Source organism: Strix aluco, chromosome 4 (assembly GCF_031877795.1).
Source record: "Strix aluco isolate bStrAlu1 chromosome 4, bStrAlu1.hap1, whole genome shotgun sequence".
Taxonomy (NCBI): Eukaryota; Metazoa; Chordata; class Aves; order Strigiformes; family Strigidae; genus Strix; species Strix aluco.
The window spans coordinates 66,872,252-66,880,775 of NC_133934.1; the positions used below are offsets into that span (position 1 = coordinate 66,872,252).

General features: G+C 48.3%; 1 protein-coding gene across 2 annotated transcripts in view; it reads right to left on the reverse strand.

The window, feature by feature from the left end:
* The window catches only part of CNOT6L (CCR4-NOT transcription complex subunit 6 like), a 38,091-nt gene extending 31,865 nt beyond the window's left edge, over positions 1-6,226 (reverse strand). The window contains exon 1 of one of the 2 annotated variants that reach the window (XM_074823435.1): positions 6,092-6,226. The gene's annotated coding sequence lies outside the window, so the exon portion shown is untranslated. Of the gene's footprint in view, positions 1-3,415; positions 5,105-6,091 lie in introns of those variants that run through there. The other variant, XM_074823434.1, reaches the window with a different exon arrangement.
* Positions 6,227-8,524: the final 2,298 nt, after the last annotated feature.

Below are 8,524 nucleotides of genomic sequence, written 5' to 3' on the forward strand. Positions count from 1 at the left end.
AAGCCTCAACTTGCTTTTGGCAGCAAGGCAGTGAGGGAAAACCCCTCCTCTTCCTTTCTCCTCTGGCCCTGCCAGGGTCCTTATCCGCTCATGCGGGATCAGGAACGACACAACACCAATATGATGATCAAATCGTTCGTTTATTCTCCTATCCCGGTTACATTTATAGTACACTAAGTTCCGTACGCGTGCACATCTGTACTCCAATAGGCTGCATACTATCTACATGCGCTGTTCAGGCGCCTCTACAAGCACTTGCATTGGTTAATTGTATTTGCGTACATACAACCTGAAACTTACAAACTTCTCTACATTGTATCTTATTTTATTCAGACTTGTGTGCTTTTGCTGACCATAGTCATTCCTTCTTTTGCTGACCATAACTATCCCTTTGTTTGCTGACTTTATCTTGTCCTTGCACTGTCCTGTCTGCATTAACTTCCTTCTAATGCAGCCCAGACTCCTACAGGCCCTACTCTCACTGTTGTGCTCAAAGTGGAAGTTTTACTTTCCCCAACCTGTTTAGTTTTGACAAAAAAGGAACAAGTATTTAATTTCTCCGCTGCTAGTGTAGACTGTTCAAGCACCTTTGTTAAGAGGACTGTTGTAAATCTGTGAAATCGGCCTGCAGACAAGATACATGCAGAGATAACTTCATTTAAATTGGGCACCTACACCACAGACTTCATATCTGCAGATAAGAGTCCTAAAGGCCTTTTAATCTCATTTTATATACCTTTCTCAGAAAAAACATAAAGCTCCTTTACAGGTAAGCAGAATGTGAAAGACAATAAACCATTTTGCTAAATGCTAAGCATAAACAGCTACAATGCGTGCAATCATAAAACGCCGTTAATCATTTACATCAGGAAATGCCAAAGTAAGGGGTGAACACACACAACCTTATCTGTTCCTTCTGTACACATGCTGGTTACAAGCTTTAGTCAAATTTCTTGTGTGCATGACATGCAATGGCTAAATGGGGTTCAGTTCCCTGCCCCGGGTGCTGAATTCGTACACCTTCAAAAACCTCTGTGTTCACTGATTGCAAGTGAGTTGTAGCTAAAATTGTTTGGAGTTGCCTTGTCTTCATCTTGGAGCATTTTTATCAGTGCTGGTTTAATGTCTCCCCTTGAAAGGGATACAATTTGTTTCTTGTAGAACATCATATAATGCATTTTTGCCTGCCTTTAATCATATTTTCAATGACCACCTCCCAAAAATCCTGGAGGGAAAGCTTTCCAGTAGTGTCTGAACACTGCTAAGTTACTTCTTGATCCTCTGTAGGAAGATGTGCAAGCGAATCCCAAAGTGGTTCTTCTAAACGGGATTCCAGAGCAACTTTTCCGGAGAGATTTTCTTCCAGTGTGCTCTTAATCACAGTAATTTCAGTTTGGGGTTGTGGAGGGATTTTTTTTGTGGATTTTTTTTTTTTCTGTTAGAAGAGTTCTCTCCCAGATAACAGAAAACAAGTCACATCCAGTACCCTGCCATTACAGGTAGGCGTCATGTAACCATTCTGTGAACTTATCAAGCTTCAAACAAAGCCAGTCACCTTGTTCAGCTAAAGGCCTTACACAGTCCCCTCTGCACCCTGCTCTGAGATCTATTCCAAGGCACTCCTGAAAGAGGCACAAATGGATCCAGTAAATCCTGTGCATTTAAAGTCTTCTTGCCATCTGTGGGATACTTCAGAGTTTACTTTGTCTCCTCTGAGTTGTTTGATCTTTTGGGGTGCGGGGTTGTGGTGGGAGGTATGCATGTGAAGTTTGCTGACATGGACCTGAGATGCACAAGCCTTTTAAGATGAGGAAAGAGAGCAAGAGAATTCCAGAAACATTGTCACCAGCTAAAGATACCAGTAAAGAAATGTCCTAAGACAGTCTTTCTTTTTTTATCATTACAGGTGAGATGGAGAAGCTGTATGGACAAATCACTGAAATCCAAAGAATTAATCAAAAGGTGCAGTTACACGGTACTGTCACTGCAGAGGTAAAAATCAACACCTTTGAAGCACATGGAATACCCTGCAGCCTCCATCTCCTGTTTTGTTTGTTTATTTACTGTCAGGTTAGGGAGTGAAACTGGTTCAGCACAGGGTCCGATGCGTGGCAGGGCTGGGAGCAAAGCAGCACTTCCCCTTCTGGCACCAGCAAAGTTCAGTCAGCTCAGCTGGGATAGCTGCACCATCAAAACAGCTTGCTGCATGTTTTGACATGTACATTAACTGATAGCCTATTATAAATGGAGGAGAATGCACAGCTCTTGGATTTAGTCACAATTTCTACACAGCTTTCCAAAGCGATGGAAGACCTGACAGCTGGGCATCCTGTCCCGAGCAAGGTAAGTGCAGCATTAAAGGCAGCTTGCTCCCCTAGCCTGAGCCACCAGCGGTGCACAGGGGCCGTACACAAATGCAGAGGAGAGCTATCTGTATCTTTACAGTGCTAGCAAATCTGCTTGAGACAGGAGAAACGCTCTGTTAAACTGAAGAAAGCAAGTAACAAGCACCCAAGCCTTGATTACGGACTATCATCAAGAGAACCACAGAATTCGGAAAAAAAAATAATTACAAGAGGCTTAGTATTTAATGCTCTAAAGTAGTAAATCCATAGCAAATCTTCCTGAATCTAAATATGCCTAAGACATACTTTATTTTTTTTAAGTTTTCTCAAATGCCATCTTATGCTCCCAAACAACTAAGCTCCACTGTTACATTTGCTTTCTCAGTATTCTGCAAATCAGGTTACATCCAGTGCCTTGAGTGCCCTTTTGGCATCCCAAAAGCTCTTTCCAATAAATAGCAAGCAAACCATTTATTTGTATTTATCTCCCCTTTTAAACTCAAGTAACCTGAAAGTGTCCAACAGATTAAAGCTGATCTAAGCAGTTATTTTTTCTAGCGGTTAGAGAAAGTTTGGTCTAAAATTATGCATGTTACTGACACATAATTTTACTACTTAAAACCAGAATGCCCTCAGAAAAAAAAAAAATACACCTCCCCCATTTGTGCCTGTTGACTCTGAACAAAAAAGACAGCAGCTGCTGCAATCTACCTAAATGTAAGTTCTTCTTCTGGCTGTTTTAGATTTTAATTAAGTAAAGACTGACCCCAGTGTGGAAATAGATTAATTTTTCTCCAGTGGTGCCTTTTCGTTTACTACTAGAGTCCACACACACCTTGGGATAATTTTCTGGCTTATTTCTTATAAGACTGGTGTGAAAGCTAAATATTACAGTACTAGGCAAACTCGGTCAAAAGCCTGCCTCACTTTATGCAAAAGCAAGAATGTTAATGAGAAACAACCACAATCCACATAGAAAAAAAAAAAATCCCAGCTTATCACACAAAATGGAATTTTTATAAACACATTCGGACAGAAAGAAAGCAAGTAGCAGCCATAACTTGACTTACTTCCACGAGAGACTTCCCACTGCAAACGTGACTGAGCTCCTACAGACCGTGGATGGGAAGGGGAGAGCCACACATGGAAAATACACCCTGACCAGTCGTCCCCTCCAACCCAGGCAAATAAATGTCTGATTACACTACATCCCTGGGAGCAGCAGCACTGCTACCAGGATAGGTAAAAACACCCTTTAAAAACGAAAACAAGCTATATCAGTAAAAGTGCATTTTTGCAGATAACTGCTTCTACAGCTGGGACTTCTGCTGGCACAGCTATGTCAGTCACGGGTCACACTTCGTCACAGCGCTTGCAGACAGAGCTGTGCCAGCAGAAGTTTGCCATATAGACCTGGTGGGAAACTCAACAGCGACTGAAATCAATCTGCAAAGTTTTGTGTTTTTCATGGTGCTGCCAAACTAAGTTTTGCTAACAGTCTGATGATGGGTTGTCTTACTCCTGTACTGCTGACACATTAGGATCTTGGCTTCCAAGGACAGAAGAAACCTAAACTTAGCTCAGGAACGTGGCAATACCTGTCAGCCATTTACTTTGTACTTTATCCTTCAATTAAATACACAAACTAAATTAGAAAGAGCCCCCATAGGAAGAAAAGATAAAATGGAATAAAATTCTGCTGTACTTTAGCACTCAGAGTAGACTGCCCTCACTTCTAATAGTAAGAAAAGAACAAAACTGGAAGTGTTTAACAGGTTTTGTTTAGCAGACAGCAAAACACTGCAAAATTCCCACCCTTCAGTTAAACTGAACAGTCAAACTGTAACGGGGCTTTTGTTATCTTCAGTCATCTTTGGCGATAGCGGACAAGGGGATTTAACACCCGAGTTGACGCCCAAACTTAAGTTCTGTTCAGACGAATTGACACAATACTGCGGGCTGTGCATACGATGATGCGTATCGTTATTCCCAAGCACAGAACGGCAAGATGTCAAAAGCGTGTGCTGCCTATCTGCTCTGGAGCAAAATTACAAAATCAAGCTGTAAATAAACTCCCACCACCCTCCATCGGGGAAAAAGCAAGCCACAGGCAAGCGCTTCGGTGCCTCTGAACCTGCTTGCGTTCAATAATGAATAAAGCCGTCTGAAGCGCAGGGCTGTGGAATGGAGAAGGGCTATGTACAGGAAGTCAGGTCAGGCTGCAGTGCTTGCATGCAGCTCAAAGTAAACCTCAAATGTAAAGCCTGCCTTTATCTTTTGTGAAGTATAGTCAGCATGTGGCTGTACCTAAAGCGGGCTGTGTTTCAGAAGAGTGACATCTGGCAGTACAAATTTCACCATCGCTTCCTATTTTGATAGGAGAACGCAGAAATAAAATCATTGGCAGTGTTGTGTTTGTAAAGGCCGTGCTCCACCTTTGTCAGAGCTTTCTGGCCCTACAAACTGGGATACAGTTTCTAGGAATTCCTTGGGCTGTGTCACAGTGAAAACTTTATTGTTATAAATAATGTGCTTTTTTTTTAGGAAAAAAAAACAGGGCAAAAACATCTCAAAGGAATGGCAGAGGCTACAAATAGACACATTATCATCACTTTCGTTATCAGCCACACACAAGAAGTATAACTGTGAGCAACTTCAGGATGAGGTGTTTTTCCCTCCAGGTTAGTTTTAGGTTGCAGGGGAGCATGTTTCTGCTTGGCTGAGCAGCTGAGCATCACAGAGGGGATATCACAGGTATGAATTTAATTGTAGTAACACCCCCCCCCAGCTTAAACAAGGTCATCTAAAATTCTTATCAGCAGGCCTGCTCACTGAAGTTGTAACACCCCAAAGCAAATACTTGGCCTATTCAAAGTTTCAAAAATGGTCTGATAAAGGCTACTTGTCTAAAGATTTCAGAAGGTCAGATAAAACTTGGTGTGGCCACAAAACGGCAGAAAGCAACCGAGCCCTCCACCATATTTACCAAGAGTACTTAAGTTTAAAAAGCAAGCCCCAAACTGTTCCAAAAACTCAGTGTTTAGGTGTGTTACTTTATTTGCAAGCACCACTGCCTGAGCTTGAAGCCCAGCTTTTATTGCAGGTGACATTTCTGTCATCTTCCTCGTTCGGGACTGCTGCAGACCAACAGGAAAAAGCGGCGAGACCCGTGCCTCCCCAAAAACATCCTCGCCAACCCCACTGCCAGGTCACCCACGGCGCCAGCCGAAGGTCCCATCACGGGATGCTGGCCGGCCCGGTGGGGACTAGGGCCAACCGCTCGCGTTTGCCCCACGGCCGGGGTTCACCCCGTGGCCAGGTTCGCCCCACAGCCGGGGTTCACCTCACTGCTGCCGCCTTCAGCCGGGGCTATAGGGTGAGCCTGGTATCCCCGAAAGCAGCTCGGGGGGCGGCTGCCAACGCGGCCCAGCCTCCGGGGATCGCCCACCGCCGGGCCCGGCGCCGGGACACCCGCTCCCTCCTCACTTCGCGGCCCCTCGGGGGGGCCCTATTCCCCTCCGGGCCGCCCCTCGCCAGGAATATGCCCGCAGCCCCCCCGCGTATACACGGATCCGTGTGTCCGTGAGGGCGCGGAGCGACGGCTGCGAGGCGGCCCAGGCCGCGGCGGCGGCCCCGGGTGCTGGCCCCGGTGCTGGCGGGGCGGCGGCGGGGCCCGACATGGCGGCGCGGGCCCGCTCCCCCCCCGCAGCCCGCCCCGCCAGGCCCCGTCGGGCCGCGGCGCTCACCTGCATCCGGCGCGGCGGGGCGGCTGGGCCGGCGGCGGCAGGGCGGCGGGGCGGCGGCGGCGGGCAGCAACGACATGCAGGCGGCGGCCCGCCGGGGAGCGGTGCCGGGCCGGGGACGGAGCCGCGGGGCCGGGGCGGCCGGGGCGGCGGCGGCGGCGGCGGCGGGGAGGAGCGGGCCGGGGCTCGGGCGGTGCGGAGGGCGGAGGAGACGGAGGCGGGGGCGGGCGCGGGGAGGTGGCGGCGGGAGGCGGGCGGTGCCGGGGCCGTGGCGGGGGGGGGACCGCGGGCACACGCGGGGCCGTGTCACCGCTCACACCCTCGCACACGCCGGGCCCTGTCGCCCCCCGCAGCCGCTGTCAACATCTGCTCGGAGCGAGGGACGACGCACAACCTGCCCGGGGGGGGCACCACCGGCTCGGGGGGACACCGGCAGGTCCCCGAAACGCCCGAGGGCGGGAAGACACCCCATTTTTACCTCATGATTTTGTTGACGGTAGTCAGGAGCCCTCTCCGGAGCGGGAGTGGAGGAGGTGGTTGTCATCGGGAGGGCCTGCAGCAGGCCGGGAGAGGTGGCTCGGGTTTGGGAGAGACTTCTGGGGGCTGCTTGCCCCCCAAATTATGGAGGCAAGGCGGTGAGTAGGGGGCTGCTCACCCCCGGGGTTGGGAGAGCAGGAGAGGGAAATGGCCACCAGCAAAGCTGGGGGGCCACGGGGCAGACCTCCACATTCAGCGTGGGATTTGAGGGTGCAGATACCCCCTCTTCAGCGTTGGTCATGTTTGTTTCTCCACAGGCAGCAGCTCCTTTTCTGGGAAACTTTTTTTGGCACACAGATTTTACTTGTACGAGACCCATGTTGAAACGGGGGATGGTCTTCTGGGCAGCTGAAGCAAGGAAGCGCAGGTAAATGTCACTCCAGCATTAAAGCCCATCTTCTCAGACACACTAAAATCCTTTCAGAGGCCGTTTCCACATTCGATGAGGAGGAATGTGGGCCTACTGTGAGGGAAAGATGGATTGAAAAATAAAAGCAGCAGCCAGGGGCAGGGAGGGACGTAGGTCTTTGTGCACTGACCTGTGGGACAGCCCAGGTGGGAAAACAGTGCTGGAAAAAATAAAAGCATCAGAGGGGTGCAGGGAGGTGTTTGAGGTAGCAGCAGGCGGCTGGGGGGGGCACGGGGTGAGACAAGAGATCAGGTGCAAGAGTTTTTTATTCGAACTTGCTTTCTACTGCAGCTGCCTGGACTCATGCTGGACCAACAAAGCTCATTTATGGTCAGAGAGGGGGAAGTGTAGAAGGAGTGTCTACAATAGAGTATTTTGACAGAAAATGGGCTTCGGAGCAAGTAATTGGGAATGGGTGCACATTAACCGTGAGCCCATATTTCCTTCCCAGGGCCAAAATCCATGATACACAGCAGCAATGCGGTGTGTAGCAAGTGTGACACTCACAAGGGGATTGAGGACTCCTGGAGGAAGACCATAAAGGATGCAGGTCGCTACCTGATCACAGTCATGTGGTGAGTCTTGTATTACATCTGCTACCACTTAGGTGACATACATGCCTAATGCCCATCTGAAAAGAACCCCTTCCCCCATACCCGCTCTGCTGCTGTGTTTTAAATTCACACTTTTTCACTCCAAGCACCACCAAGGAGGTTTGGTTTTTTTCCCCCTGTCATTCTCACACCTCCATGTCTCGATCCTTTCCTGGGATACTGAACATATAGTTACACTGGACAAACAGGTATCGCTTTTGGTACAACTCATTTTACATATGCACGTACATCTGATTTTAAAATAACAATTCTAGTTAAAGAGGCTCCCTGCCATATCAGCTTGCTGGGCCTTCACAGTGCCCGTGGTCCCTGTGGAGACAAATTATGCCGTTTCTGCGGAAAGTTTGAATCGTCTTACATCACAAGAAAACAGCTAGTCGGGGATTTTACAAATATTTCCAAACAAACCAACACAGATGAGCCCGAACTCAAGAGTTTTGAGCAGGAAAGACTTGATTGAATTTAGAGAATATTCTTAGACACTGATGTATCAGGGAGGGGGAATGAAACTGCAGGAATCAGGATGTTTCTAGTCAAAAGCATGTCAATGAGGAATAAACAGACCCCCTCCAACAGACATGCATATAGCAAGAGACAGGATTATAGTTTACGGCATGTATCTGAACATCTCAGGACCCAGTCAAACACAGTCCTTTATAGGTGGATGCTGCTCCACGAGTAGGTTTGTAGACCAGGCAGATCTTTTCCCAACCCATTTACAAGGGAACAAGAGTGATGACAGCCAGAAAAATCTCTTTTTTTAATTACTTGGGACTCAGCAAACAAACGTTAAGAGTGAAACGGCCAACGTTAACACACGCAGATGTTTGTTTCAGGGGGAAGCATGCCGGTTTCTGAGGGAAGCAGCTCTGGCTG